The 14,602-nt window shown below is 38.5% G+C and overlaps 1 pseudogene; it reads left to right on the top strand.

Moving 5' to 3' along the window:
- Positions 1-8,120: 8,120 nt before the first annotated feature.
- On the top strand, positions 8,121-14,221 carry LOC136479655 (uncharacterized; annotated as a pseudogene).
- The last annotated feature ends 381 nt before the right edge of the window (positions 14,222-14,602 follow it).

Here is a 14,602-nt window from a genome sequence, read left to right as displayed (position 1 = left end):
TATGTAGTGTTGTCATCATTTCCTTTGTTCTTTTGCTTGTTGTTGTATTTGTAGTTTTTTGTTCATAGGTGGAACCTATATTTTTTATATTCTTTATTTTTGTTCTTATTGTTTACCTTTTGCTTGGTTTGTTTATTGTAGTCATTATTCTTTGATGCTCTTGTTTGATTATTTTTTCTTAGTTGCTCAAAATGCATTTGGGGTGACATTGGTTGATTTTGACAATGATTAGGTAATTTTCAAACTAAGGGATGCAATGCAGATACTGATGATTAAAGGCCATGGTATTATTATGATGATGAAAGAGTAAGTTTGGTGGCTTTCTCATTGTTTTTTATTAGCATTAATAATTATCTACCTATTATTATTTCTTAATTTTGTAGTTAGAATAGTGTTCAACTACACTTACTATTGTTGATTAGTTGTAATTCGTAGGTATTATTGATGTATTTAGTACTAAGTTTAAAAAGTTAACTTTCCTTGGCTAGTATTTTTGAATGGACTATGCAATTGTAGTTGCAATAAAAGGAAAATTTACTTTGATATGTTTGGTCAAGCACTGTCCTTAGATTTTTTTTTGTTTTTGCCTTCCTTAAAAAATTCTATCTTTATTGATTTGATAACTCCGGCGACCATTAGGCTCCTATTATCTCTGAAATGATCTTTGTTTTATTTGTTCTTGTTTTTTTCTGGTATGCTGAGACGTAGCTGGATGTGTATGAGGTGGAGGCAGAGTCGTTTTTGTTGTTGTTTTGTCTGCGTTGGTCTGTATTTCAATCAGTATTTGGTTACAAGTTATACATCTGTCTACCAGTTTTCTTTTTTCCTTTTTTGATCTGGTGTTTTTGGATATGTTCAGGCAGGAATATGAGATGTAGGTGGTTAATGATGGTCGTTCTGTGTTTTTTGTGATTTTTCAGAAACTGAGGTACCGCTCTACTCCTAAATTTTGTGTTCTAGAGATGTTTGACTTTTATCTTTCTCTGCTTTCTTGCCATAGTTTATCCTTTACATTTGGTTGGATGCCTTCCAGGTTCTGAAATGTTAGCTTTCTGATTTTATGTATTATTTGAAATCTTGCTCCATTTATTTTGTTGCTACTTTTCTTGTCATGCCCCCTCTCTTTTGGCTGTTAAAATCTAGATGTGAGTAGAAATGTTTTAAATTTTCTTCGAGGTTACTTAGGTTTTACAATCATATTACAGTTGTTGGGCTGGCGTAATTCATAGGCATTATTAATGTAACTAGTACGAAGTTTATTTACTTTTGATATTTTTGGTTCATGCAATTTAGTTTGAATATTCATGCTGAATTTATCTTGTTTTTGTATATGTTTTTCTGGTATGCGGAGGCGGGGTCATTTTTGACGTGTTGGTCCTTTGTTTTGTGGTTGTTCGAGCGGAGGCTGAGATGGAGGCCCTTGTTGATGGTATTTCTGCGTCGTTGGTGAGTATTCCATTTCAGTTTTCCATAGTTGTATGTTGGACTTGTCTTTGCTCGATAGCTGTTGCTGTTGTTCAGCTTGCTTGTGTAGTATTGTAGTTTCTTTGCGGCTTTCTTTTGTTGTTTGTGAGTAGTATTTCACTGTGGCAAATATAGGTACTCAATCACTCATATTTTCATTTTGGGAGTAGAGCAGTAACTCTAGTCTGTTATCATTTTCCATGATTTGATCTCAAATTTTGTTCGTCAGGTGTGATATATTGGCTCCAATTGTCCTTCTCTCTCAGTATGTATGGAGGCTCTCACTTACAAATCTAAGGTAGTGCTCTACTATGAATTAATTTTGTTCTTACACTAGAGTTGAACTATAGTTACTATGGTTAAAATGGTGTAATTCCGAGGTATTATTGATGTATCTAATACTAGAGTTCAAGTATACTTACAGTTGTTAATCAGGTGTATTTGCTAGGTATTAGTGATGTATCTGATATTAATTTAAAAAGTTTATTTTGTTGTTTGTTGGCTCATAGTTTCAATGGACTTTGTTCATTTTGATTTGTTTGTGTGAGCCCTCATAATCTCTTTGGCTTTGCAAACCATAAAAAATTTCTGATTCTTTGTATTTTGTTATTTACTTTGATTTGTTTGGTTCAAGCACTGTCCTTAGAATTTTTTTGGTTTTTGCAATCCATAGAAAATTTCTGTTTTTTTGTATTTTGTTTATTTACTTTTGATATTTTTGGTTCATGCAATTCAGTTTGAATATTCATTGTGAATTTAGCTTGTTTTTGTATATGTTTTTCTGGTATGCGTAGGTGGAGCTGGAGGTGGAGTTGTTTCGTGGATGTTCGGGCGGAGGCCGAGACGGAGGCCCTTGCTGATGGTATTTCTGTGTGGTTAGTGAGTATTCCTTTTCAGTTTTTTTGAGATTTTATACATGCAGTCATTATTGTAGTCATTCTAATTGTTTTTTCCTTATTTCTGTGCTTTTTCTTCTTTTCTGTGTGGAGATAGAGCCTCTTTCTTCTCTTCTGTGTGGAGATAGAGCCTGGTTTCGATGGCGGTGTTGTATGTTTGGTGTTGCCGTTATCTGATTGCTACTATAATTTGTTGGTGAGTTTTGTATTTTGATTTTCCTTTGTGTGTTGTATTCTTTGATTTATTTTTAATTTTTTTTATCTTGTTTGCTGACACAGAGAATTCTTTACATTTGGTCTGAGGCCTTGTAGGTTCTAAAAATCTTGGCCTCCTGTTTTAGGTATTCTTTGAAATCTTCCTCCATATATTTGTTTGTAATTTCTTGTCCCGCACTCTCTCCATATAAATCTTCCTGTTTTGTATCTAAGGTACTGCTTGATTCTGATATTAGTCTTTCAATTTTATTTTGAATTAATTTACTATCATGTTAGTATGGATTTATTTTGTTCTTACATTAGAGTTCAGTTGTACTTATAGTGGTTTATCAGGTGTAATTTCTTAGTATTATTGATGTAACTAGTACTAAGGGAAAATGTTTATTAGGCTCATTGTTGGCTCATAGTTTTAATAGATTTTTATTTTATTTTATGTAACATCCTAAAATTTGCATAATTTTAAAATAGGAGAAAATGATTTAATTATGTATTTTTGTGAGCATTTGAATTTAGGAAAATAATAAATTTTATCAAATTAAAATAAAATATAAGGTTTACATATGTGTCCAGGCATTCATCCTGCTGCATATTATTTTTGAATTGTGTGATTTAAAATCAAACTTCAAATTGATTTGAATTTGCATTTCAAAACTTGGTTTGGAAAAATAGAAAAGAAAAAGGAAAAATGATTTACTTTCCCTCCACCTGCTTCCGGCCCGCTGGCTCAGTCCCGCCGGCCAGGCCACCCCGCTTCCTTTATTTCGCCCGCGCGGCCTGCTCTGCTTTTCCCTTCCCTGCGGCCCAACTTTGCTCGGCCCAACAGCGCGCCCGCGTTGATCCATTCCACCGCGCTGAGTCGTTGACCAACCGGCCCCACTTGTCATCGTCTTCCTCGCGCTCGTGTTCAAGCTGGACACCGCCGCCGCCACTCGACTCTGCTCCAGCCACGCCCCAACCGTTGTCTTGCGTGCCACGCCGCCTCGCCTCATAAAAGCCGAGCCCCGCACCGCGCCGCTACCCCGCATAACCTTCTAAACCACTACAGGCTCGCCGAATCACCGAGCCACCGCAAAACCCTAGCCGCCGATGAGCTGCCCGCTTCTCCGTGCACCGCGCCGCCCTCCGTCGCTCCACACATTGTAAGCCACCTAGCCGACCTCGCCATTTCCTTCTCTATCTCCCGGAGTCTTTGGGTCGTTCTGCCATAGCCCGTAGGCCTAGATGCAACTAAGCCGACGAGCTTGCTTGATTTTTGGTCATGGCGCCGCCGCATTCGGTTCTGTTCCGGCCACGCCAGCCCTTCCCATCCATCCAATCTAAGATCAAGGGCCAGGATTAGAACATACCCCTTCATTGGTATTTTTGCAAAAAGGACCATTACAATTATTTGAGTCTTAACCCGCCGTCCCTATGTTTTTTCTAAAGAGACCCTCGGCTTTTGAATAACCTAACCCGCAGTCCATAGCACCTTCCTAGAATACGTTTTCTTCTTTAGAAAGCATAGTTTCTTCAGTTTAGATCCAAAATATGTTTTCACCTATTTACAGTTTTGCCACTAATCTTGTTTTAGCCATAAAATCTCTGTTTTAACTCCGATTTGATCCGTTCAACTTGCGTTAGGTTCATAATTCCGTAAACTACATGTTCATACTACTGTTAGGTATATTTTCAACTCATAAAATTCGAGGTTAGATTTAATCTATTATTTTACTAAAGGAAATCTTGTTTAAATCATAACTTCTTTGTTTTAACTCCGATTTTTGTGATCTTCGTGTCTGTGTGATCGTAGCGAGACATAGATTCGTTTTACAAACTTTTTATTTTGATTTTATGTTGATTGGTGTACTATGTTTAATCTATAGCTTTTGTTTGCTATGCATGATTGCTTCTGGATGTTTGTATGTTGCTGTGGTTATCGAGTATAGACGATGAGCAATTTATGGGTGACCAAGAGTACTACTTTGATGAGCAGGAATAGCAGGAGTACTTTTGTTCAAGGCAAGTACAGCATGAGATCATCCTTGTTTTTCTATCAACTTTAATATATTTAAATTCATGTTGCATGTGTCACCTTGGTAGAGATTCCCTAGTATTAACTTATACCTTGTCTCCTATGGGATATGCATTGGATAGTTTTGCTAGTGCTCAATTAAACCATGATCTTGTAACTTGACTATGGTATATGCCATAAACATTAAAATATGACTTTTTAGCAACTTGAAAACAGAGGGCTGGAGTGTTTAGCTACTTTCTAAATGCTTCAGATTTCTCTCCCTAAGGACTTATCTATAAGTGATTATCTGGGACTTATAGTATAACTGTGAGGGCTACATGACTCTAGCTTTAGCTCAGTATGTGGATCTTTTCTAGCTCGTTAGAGGTTATCTTTATGTTAGAGGTTATCTTTATGGCGCAAGAGGGGTGTGTTCCGGGTTGGATATAGTGCGGCCTCTGTCCGTCAGTGTATAGGCTGCGCGTCATTGTGCCTATCGGAAGGGGAGCCCTACATTCGTAGGCCACATAAACATAGTGGCCTTAACTTGCTAGATGAACCTTTGAAAGGCTTCATAGTGACCCCTGCCTACTCTCCTTGAAAGTATTTTGGGAGTTATAAACCCGGGCATATGGGTATCACGACTCATAGTGAAAGTATACAACCTTTGCAGAGTGTAAAACTGGTATATCAGCCGTGTTCACGGTCACGAGCGGCCTTGGAACATTTATGAAATAGATGATCACTAAGAATTATCCGTTTATGCTATTCATTATTCATGTTTACATTGATCATGCGTTTTACTTTGGGATTGAAACAACTTGTTGCTACTCTTATGCTAAAATTGTGACAACTAAAAGTTGAATGCTGTTAAACCTGTGTCAAGCCTTTTGAGCCTCATGAACCCCATGTTACACTTGTTGACACTACAGCAGACGCGTGCTTTGCCGAGTGCAATTGCACTCGGCAAAGAAGGCTCGGCAAAGCCTTCGCCGAGTGCCGGAAAAGCACTCGGCAAAAATTTACACTCGGCAAAATGAAAATGTGAAAAAACCCAAAAAATAGTAAAATTTTTCAGGGGAGGCTGCCACCAGCCAGCGCCCGCCCGTCTTCATCGAAGTCGGTGCATTTTTTGCGCTAAATTCGTGGCTAACGCGGCCGGCGAGATTCGAACTCATGACCTCTTCCTCGCGTGTCTGCTACTCTACCACTGCACTACACTGTCACTTGTGTCTAGATTCCGTTATCTATCCTCATATATTATACTAAATCGAGAGTAAATTGCTTGTTTGAGGCCCTAAACGAATTCAAATAAAAAAGTGGTCAACTACAAAGTTTCATAACTTTTCGAGATCTACAATTTTCATTTAGGAAGTTTTTCCATCCGAGGTCGTTTGAAAAATTTAAATTTCAAATTTGAGAGATTCAAACGTAGTTTTGCATGATAAGATGATTTCAAATCAAAAAGTTGTCAACTACATAGTTTCATAACTTTTGGAGATCTACAATTTTCATTTAGGAAGTTTTTCCATCCGAGGTCTTTTGAAAAATTCAAATTTTAAAATTTTCAAATTCAAACGTCGTTTTTGCATGACAAGATGATTTCAAATCAAAATGTTGCCAACTACAAAATTTCATAACTTCTCAAGATCTACAAAGTTTATTTTGGTCATTTGTTCATCCAACATAGTGGTAGTAACATTGTTCACAAATCTTATATATCTCTCTTCTACTTTCATGAAACTAATATGAGAGATGTAGATTTTATGAACAACGTTATTGTCGCTTTGTCAAATGAAGAAATGACCAAAATAAACTTTGTAGATCTTGAGAAGTTATATAACTTTGTAGTTGAAAAGTTTTTCATTTGAATTCATTTAGGGCCTCAAAAATTGCTTTGAAAAACTGATTTGCCGAGGGAAAAAAAATGCACACGGCAAAATGCCTCTTTGCCGAGTGCCAAAACAAAGGCACTCGGCAAAATACATATTTGCCGAGTGCCAGAAAAAGGCACTCGGCAAAGACACATTTTGCCGTGTGCCGAAAAATAGCACTCGGCAAAATACATATTTGCCGAGTGCCAGAAAAAGGCACTCGGCAAAGACGCATTTTGCCGTGTGCCGAAAAATAGCACTCGGCAAAATACATATTTACCAAGTGCCAGAAAAAAGGCACTTGGCAAAGATGCATTTTGTCGAGTGTTTTTTTGCCGAGTGTATTTTATTTGGCACTCGGCAAAGACCGTCTTTGCCGAGTGCCCGATAAAATACACTCAGCAAAGCCTCCGGCACTCGGCAAAGTGCCGGTTTCCGGTAGTGTGAGTACGATATGTACTTACACTTGTTTACTTTCATTATTTGGATAAAAATCCTGGATGGGTAACAAATGGCCATGGTAATGACGACTTTCCTAAGAATTGTTAGACCTGTGGTCAACCAGTTGACGTTCCTGTGACATGTAGTTTTCACGAGAGATCTTTTCTTTATACTTTCGCTATATTTATATGAAGACTCTGTCTTATTATTCGTGATGTAATAAACACTTATGATAATACTATTTATAATTTATCGGCTTATGTGTGTGACTGATATCTGGACGCACATAAGATTTTGTATCCTATTTTATCCTTAAAATCGGGTGTGACATTTTATTTGTTTGTCTTAGGCAATGCCCTCAGATTCTGTGTGATTTGATTTCTTCTGATTTTCAAGTGAGAATTATGCTAGAATTTCTTGTTGTTTCATATTTTGTTATAACAGGCAATTTATTTATTTCAACACCATGATACTGTTAGGAGGGAGAAGCACTCCCAGGTTAGAGTTCAGAGCCTCTCTTGGAGGGCATCGTTTACGTGAGACAGGTTTGAACACTGAAATGATATTTCATTTGAAGACCTGTTTGTCAACTGAAGAGCTTGAGAAGCCAATGAGTGTGCCGTTCATTTTTGAATTTTCTTTTCATTTTTGTATTTATTTTTTGTTTTTTTGGTATGTTTGTTCGAGGTAGTTTCCTCAGAATTTTTTGTGATTTTGCATTTCATAGAAAATTTCTGATTTTTTATTTTGTTATTTATTATTTATTTTTTATTTTAAATTTGTTTGTTTCAATTTTTGTAGTGGTGGTGCATTAAGGTGGATGGTGGTCTTTGGTAATCTATGTGAAATTCAGCTTTGTTTCACTCGAATTTTTTTATTTGGTTATTTGTGTGTTTTCTGCTGTATGATTACTCGTGTGAGCATTAGATTTGAATCACACAAATTTTATTTTTTGTCTCATTTGTGTGATTTGTCCTCTCAAATTGCTTGAGTGTTTAAATGGGTCAAATCACCCAAGTTCCAAATAGACCGATTTTTTTTTTTGCTTGGTCCAGCCTAAATCCCACGGGGTCTGACCCACCCTGGGCCTTTGTTGAGAGTTGAGACGGGCTTAGAGAGAGGAAATGAAGCCCGAATTATTATTTTTTTTACCAAAACACAACACCTATATTAAGCATGGTGAGTATGATGACCGATCCGGCTTGTGTCAGGTCTAATGCTCATCAGCAGGTCTAGGGCAGACAGCGCCGCCGCCGCAACTCTGCAAACCGAACCGAATCGTCCCCAGATCCCATGAAAACCCAACTCAACCCCACCCCACCCCCTGAATCCTCAGTGGTGATCGAGGTCATGGACGACAGGGCTGATAGACGCCGTGGATCTTGGCGGTGGAGCTCGGCCCTTACGGAGTCATCTGGACTGTTTCTCCGGTGCGCTTTTGCCTTCTGTTCTGTTGGTTAATCTCGTCAGAACCGGCTCGGTAGTGGTTTTTTTTTTTTGGATGTGCATGCACGGGGACCAACCAAGTCTCGAGGGCTTCCAATCTTGCGGGTAAACCTTGTAGTATTTTCTATTTTTCTAATATTTGTTTTGGAGTCGATATTGGTAGCAATTAAGTTCTCCATGTACCAGAATTTTGATTGGAAACTAAATTTATATATTTTATTAAGTAATACGTAGGACGATTACGGTTGCGATCCGTCTCAGATTATCACATATATATCTCGGGATCTCACAGATCTGCGTATAAATCCTGGATGCTGGAGAGGAGCACTGGAGTGAAAGGTGCCAAGAGTCGGGGCGGTAAGCCGGATTTAAGCTGCTGCTTTCCTTATGCCAATGGCTCCTCTTCCTGCACCTTCAGTTGTGCCAGGTGAGCATTTTGCCATCAACCATGGGATGGATATGGATAGAGTGGCGACGAGGAGAACCAAACAAGTCATCCTTAGTGATCCTATTGATTATGATATATCTCACGCGGATATCATAGATAATTCCACACACCGTGATGGTTCTCTATATAAGAAGAGAAACTTTGGTCTTCTAAAATTGTGTCGTATTACTGGTCGTATTGAGAGTAAGTGATCCAAGTTTCTTTCGTGTTTTTTCTCCTAATTAATTTATTTCCCTCGCTCCATCCTTAAAACATAAGGCAGGCGTAGTTTGTTTATTTATTAGGACAAACAAGCTTTTCAATAATGATTACTCTATCACCATATAGCTTTTTTAAACAAAATTAAAGTTATTATAAATGATATTTTATAATAACAGGCTGCATTCAAAAGTGCTTCCTCAGGATTATGATTTTACATCACATAAATGATATTTTAGTAGAGTATTTATTGGTCAAAGCCTTGTTCTAACTAAAAAAATTGCACCTTATATTTTGGGATGGAGGCAATATTTTTAGGGGTTGGGAGCAATGACATTATCAGAGCCCACAGATGATTGCGAACCTGATCAGGAAAAGCTGCATGGTGCATTATCCAAGTCGTTTGATGCAAATTTTCTCGCTGAAGTTGGCTCAAAGGCCTATCGATGGCAACTCAGTTGAATTATATGGATACATGGCAGTGTGGGATTATCAAAATTCATTGCTTATTATATTGTCAATCGCAGCAGGGAGGATCCCATCATCGTGCAACAGATATTTACCTTTATAGAGATGCAACTACTATAAGAACTCTTTTTTCCCCCTTTTTAGCAATATTTGCACAAACAGTGAAATTTGTCATATGTAAGAGCAAAATTGAAATAGAAATATTACCGATGATCTTAAAATCATGAAAGTTGCCACTTAAATCTCTTTTATTTATATCATCTGAGTTGGTATATAGTAAAGTATTGGCTATCACGTGAAAACCAACATTCCATTACTTCCAAAATGAGACAACAATTTAGCATTTGTTGCTTGGAGGATAGATACGGAGACGAAGGATAGTACAACCTTTAAACCATCTCAGGGAAGCTTCTCATACATACTTGGCAACTTGAGGCTCTCTCTATAGTCATCCACCATCTTTTGGCTTCGCTTGCGAGCCTCCTTTTGTGCCTTCAACTCTTCCTCAAGCCACTCATTCCGCTTCATCAACTTATGGGCAAAGTTGATCATCACTATAGTAGTTGGGTCTAGACCTTCAAGCTTCATCATTGCCCATCCTAGCTCATGGTGACAGCAAGGAAGGAACCAGAGAATTGATCATCCATCATATCCCAAAACATAGAGCACGGAGACCCATGTAGGCTTCAAAATCTGCATTCTTCCATAGTGGCACGACTAATCCTATGGTTGTAGACCGGGTACACCCGAAAAGCTCTCTTAGATTCATCCCAGATGGAGATGCACACCCTAGACTTCCAATAGGTGTTCTTGAGGGTATGCTTGTTCTTCTCGTAGAAATATTCCACTGCTGTCTCCATGTCAGAGTAGTAGGCCTGTAGCAACCCCATTAGATGGGTGTGGGATTCGGACGTGTTGTTTCCCAGCTTAGTGTATTTCTCCTTGGTCCATCCCACATTAGGGGGTGACACAACTTGTGGTGGTGCGTGCGATGCTTGCTCAGACTGAACACCAGCAGGGGTGATCTGCTGCTCCTTTGGAACCTCCTCAACACACATCTTCTTGCAAGGGGCAGCTTTTCCAGTGCTCTTGCGGACAGTCTTACGGTCACGTGGCATCTACAAAATTAGATCAAGATAGAGTTAGAATAGAGGAAATTAATTTATAATAGAGTAAAGTGAAAGAAGCATAAAGTTTTAGCAAATAACAAGACTGAGGTAGTAAGCATGAAACAAAGTGAAGCAAAAGAGGCTAAAACCACCATTACTAATTAGGCTTACGTCCTACAGTCAACACGGTTCGTAGGCCTAGAACCTTCGACAAGATCCTCGATGCCAACAAGAAATGAAGGATCAAGACACTATCCGTGCTTATATAAGAGTTTCTAGAGTCTCCTTTTTTAATAAACACGCTAGTAGCGTGAGTCATATTGAGCCGAGTTAAATTTGTGTGCGGTGTGAACTTTAATGCTTAGATGTTTGTGCTTATATTTAATGTGTGATTTGGAGTTTTGTAATGAGTGTTGGGATTTTGGGAGTATGTCCACAAATCCCTTGGTTATGGTTTAAGGCTTAAGGTTAATGAATTATACAGTTGGTCACTTTATCTTGTCTCTACTGCATGCTGTTTTTCAGAGTCATCTGCGTTCTCTGTCTTATATCTCGAAATATGGAAGTTCAATGTTTATGAATTTTTCTAGATTTCCGTATTTTTCATATGTGCTGGAATCAACCTCATATCAGTCATAACTCCCAGACCAAAGCAGATATGAGGTTGATTCTAGTGGCATATGAAAGATACAGAAATCTAGTTTTATCCTTAAAAATTTTGTAAACATTGGACTTCCAGATTTTGAGATATATAACATAGAAAACACAGACTACTCTGAAAATAGCATGCAGTAGAGACAAGATAAAACGACCAACTATATAATTCATTAACCTTAAGCCTTAAATCTTAACTAAGGGATTTGTGGACATACCCACAACATCCCAGCACTCATTACAAAACTCCAAATTATTCATTAAACATAAGCACAAACATCTAAGCATTAAAGTTCACACTGCACACAAATTTGATTCGACTCAACATGTCTCATGCTACTAGCATATTTATTACAAAAAGGGGACTATAAAAACTCCTATAAGCACAGATGGTGTCTTGATCCTTCACTTCTTGCTAGTATCGAGGATCTTGTCGAAGGTTCTAGGCCTACGAACCGTGTTAACTGTAGGACACAAGCCTAGTTAGTAATGGTCGTTTTAGCCTCTTTTGCTTCACTTGTTTCATGCTTACTACCTCAGTCTTGTAATTTGCTAAAACTTTATGTTTCTTTCACTTTATTTACTCTATTATAAATTAATTGCCTCTATTCTTTGGTCTAATTCTGTACATGCCTCGTGACTATAAGACTGTCCGCAAGAGCACTGGAAAAGCTTCCCCTTGTAAGAAGATGCACGTTGAGGAGGTTCCAAAGGAGCAGGAGATCACCCCTGCTGGTGTTCAGTCTGAGCAAGCATTGCATGCACCACCACAAGCTGTGTTGCCCCTACTATGGGACGAACCAAGGAGAAATACACTAAGCTGGGAAACAACGCATCCAAAACTCACACCCGACTAATGGGGTTGCTACAGGCCTACTACTCTGACACGGAGACTACTATGGAATATTTCTACGAGGAGAACAAGCATCCTCTCGAGAACACCTATTGAAAGTCTAGGGTGTTAATCTCCATCTAGGATGAAGCTAAGAGAGCTTTTTGGCTGTACCCGGTCTACAACCATAGTCGTGCCACTATGGAAGAAGGCATGGATGGTGCAGCTTTTGAAGCCTACCTGGGTCTCCGTGCTCGATGTTTTGGGGATATGATGGATGATCGATTCTCTGGTTCCTTCCTTGCTATCACCATGATCTAGGATGGGCAATGATGAAGCTTGATGGTTTGGACCCAACTACTATAGTGATGGTCAAGTTTGCCCATGAGCTGATGAAGCAGAATGTGTGGCTTGAGGAAGAGCTGAAGGCATAAAAGGAGGCTTGCAAGCGAAGCCAAAAGGTGATGAATGACTATAGGGAGAGCCTCAAGTTGCCAAGGATGTATGAGAAGCTTCCCCGAGATGGTTTAAAGCTTGTACTATTCTTCGTCTCCGTATCATTGGTATACCAAAACAGCCGGGCCCCCCTATGATCAAATCCTGGCTCCGTCCATGCTTTTGCACCCCCCCTCAGGGTCGGCACTGTGCATGGAAAATAATATCACCTAGAGAAATAACCATTAGCTAGCTTTCTTTCTAGCTTTTCCATATGGACCAATAGATTGCGAAGCCACAAATCACATGAGTGAATCGAAGTAGAATTGGGTAAGAATCTTTTAATCCATATATTGAACTGATCAGTAGAGGTTGGAGTACAATCACTTAGTCGCATTAATTTGCACCGATAGCTATAGCAACAAAACCCCACACCTTTCCCACTGGATATCGAAAGAACAAGTGATTTATAACACTTTCTTTCCGAGTACAAAAAATGCAGGAACTATTTCCATTCCACCTTTTCATCATAACGTCTCTAGTTAACAAAGCGTTCTGCTCCAGTAATGACATGGAAATTTTAATTTTCATGGTAATTTCAACACTGCACTGCAAATATATGTAAAACAGAAGGCCAAGGTAATCACCTGTTAGCCATTTATACATGAAATTGACACTATAAGTTCCTTTTTTTCTCAAATTTCCACTTAATCAAGTCAGCACTCAGCAGAATTAGATAGTTGAATGCTAAGAGTTCTTTCCATAATATTATTCAGTGCAAACCATCTTCTGAAAGGTGGAAAGCAGTTTTGTCAATATACTCTTAACACTAAGCATTGATCACAGTTATTTGCTTGTAATGAAAAGTATCATAAAGGAGAGCAACAAGAAAATCATAAATGATTCTTCTAACCAACAATCCTCCAAAGGCTTTGCAGTTTCCCCACCACCTAACATTATTTACGCAACTTTATGGTTAACTATTGTTACATAATCTTGTGAATATTCAGTTTCATGTGCAACCAACTTGTGTTTGCGGAGAAAGCTCTGTTTTTTTAAGTTTAGAATTCATGCCGTCATTTGTGACATCCATTGGCAATTGACTAGAAAGGACATCTAACGGCATCAAGCTTTTAAAAAAACATATCAAACTTTACTGAGGATGTACTAAATAACAATAATTTTGCAGGGTTCTCTCATTGAGATGACTGGCCCTAAGCGAGGTATCTCAATGCGTTCCTCTGTTCTATTGGAGTTTGACATGAGGATCAAGAAAGGAGAGCAACAAGAAGATGATCTACTGCTAATTGATGGAGTATCAGACGTGAGCTAATTACACCTTGTTGTCCAGTCTCGAATCACATTATTGGTGATTGTGGTGCAGTTGCATCACCTTAGCACTTGTTCATAGAGGACTGGAGGCCACAATAGAAGTTGTCATATCAAAAGTGCATAGTGGTTTCAGTTTATCTCTCAGTTCATTTGTTTTTATTTGTGGTTATATAAAGAAATTTAGCTCTTTCATGGCACTATTGGTGAGTCACGTTGTTTAAGAAGATTTGTGATTGTTGTAAAGATGGATACTTGGATGCATTTGAAGTTCAACATAAGTCACAAAGGCTCTAGGAATGATCTTGAGCGCTATTGTTCCTTGAAAGCAAACAACCATGGATATGCCAGTCAACAAATAATGGCTCATCTTACCTCTATCTTAGCAAAGGTGACCTGGTCAACAGTGCCACTCTGAAGTCGGTGTATTTGTTTAATATTCGGTTTTTAGTTGGGCTATTAGTTAATTTTTCACTGGATAGATGCCTACTTCTCTGTTATGCATCTTCCATGTTTCAATGAGTATCAGATAATGCTTTTCACATGATTTCGAAGCATGACTTACTGTCTTTCGTTATATGCTTGTAAGCATCACAATGCTAGGTGTTTATTTGGTGATTACTATGTCGGAAGCACTTACTAGTCGCCCGATGGGTGAAGGATATCAAAGGTGTACTCACAGTCCAAGTCATCCTGGATTGGACTACATGAAAATATGGGATTTGGTTGAGCAAGTTGTGCTTTTGAATCAGCCGGACTCCATTTGGAAGTGGACTTTTGGATGGCTGGTACTCGGCAA

Source organism: Miscanthus floridulus, chromosome 9, assembly GCF_019320115.1.
Source record: "Miscanthus floridulus cultivar M001 chromosome 9, ASM1932011v1, whole genome shotgun sequence".
In the NCBI taxonomy this organism is placed as follows: Eukaryota; Viridiplantae; Streptophyta; class Magnoliopsida; order Poales; family Poaceae; genus Miscanthus; species Miscanthus floridulus.
This window is presented reverse-complemented; position numbering and strand designations above follow the sequence as displayed.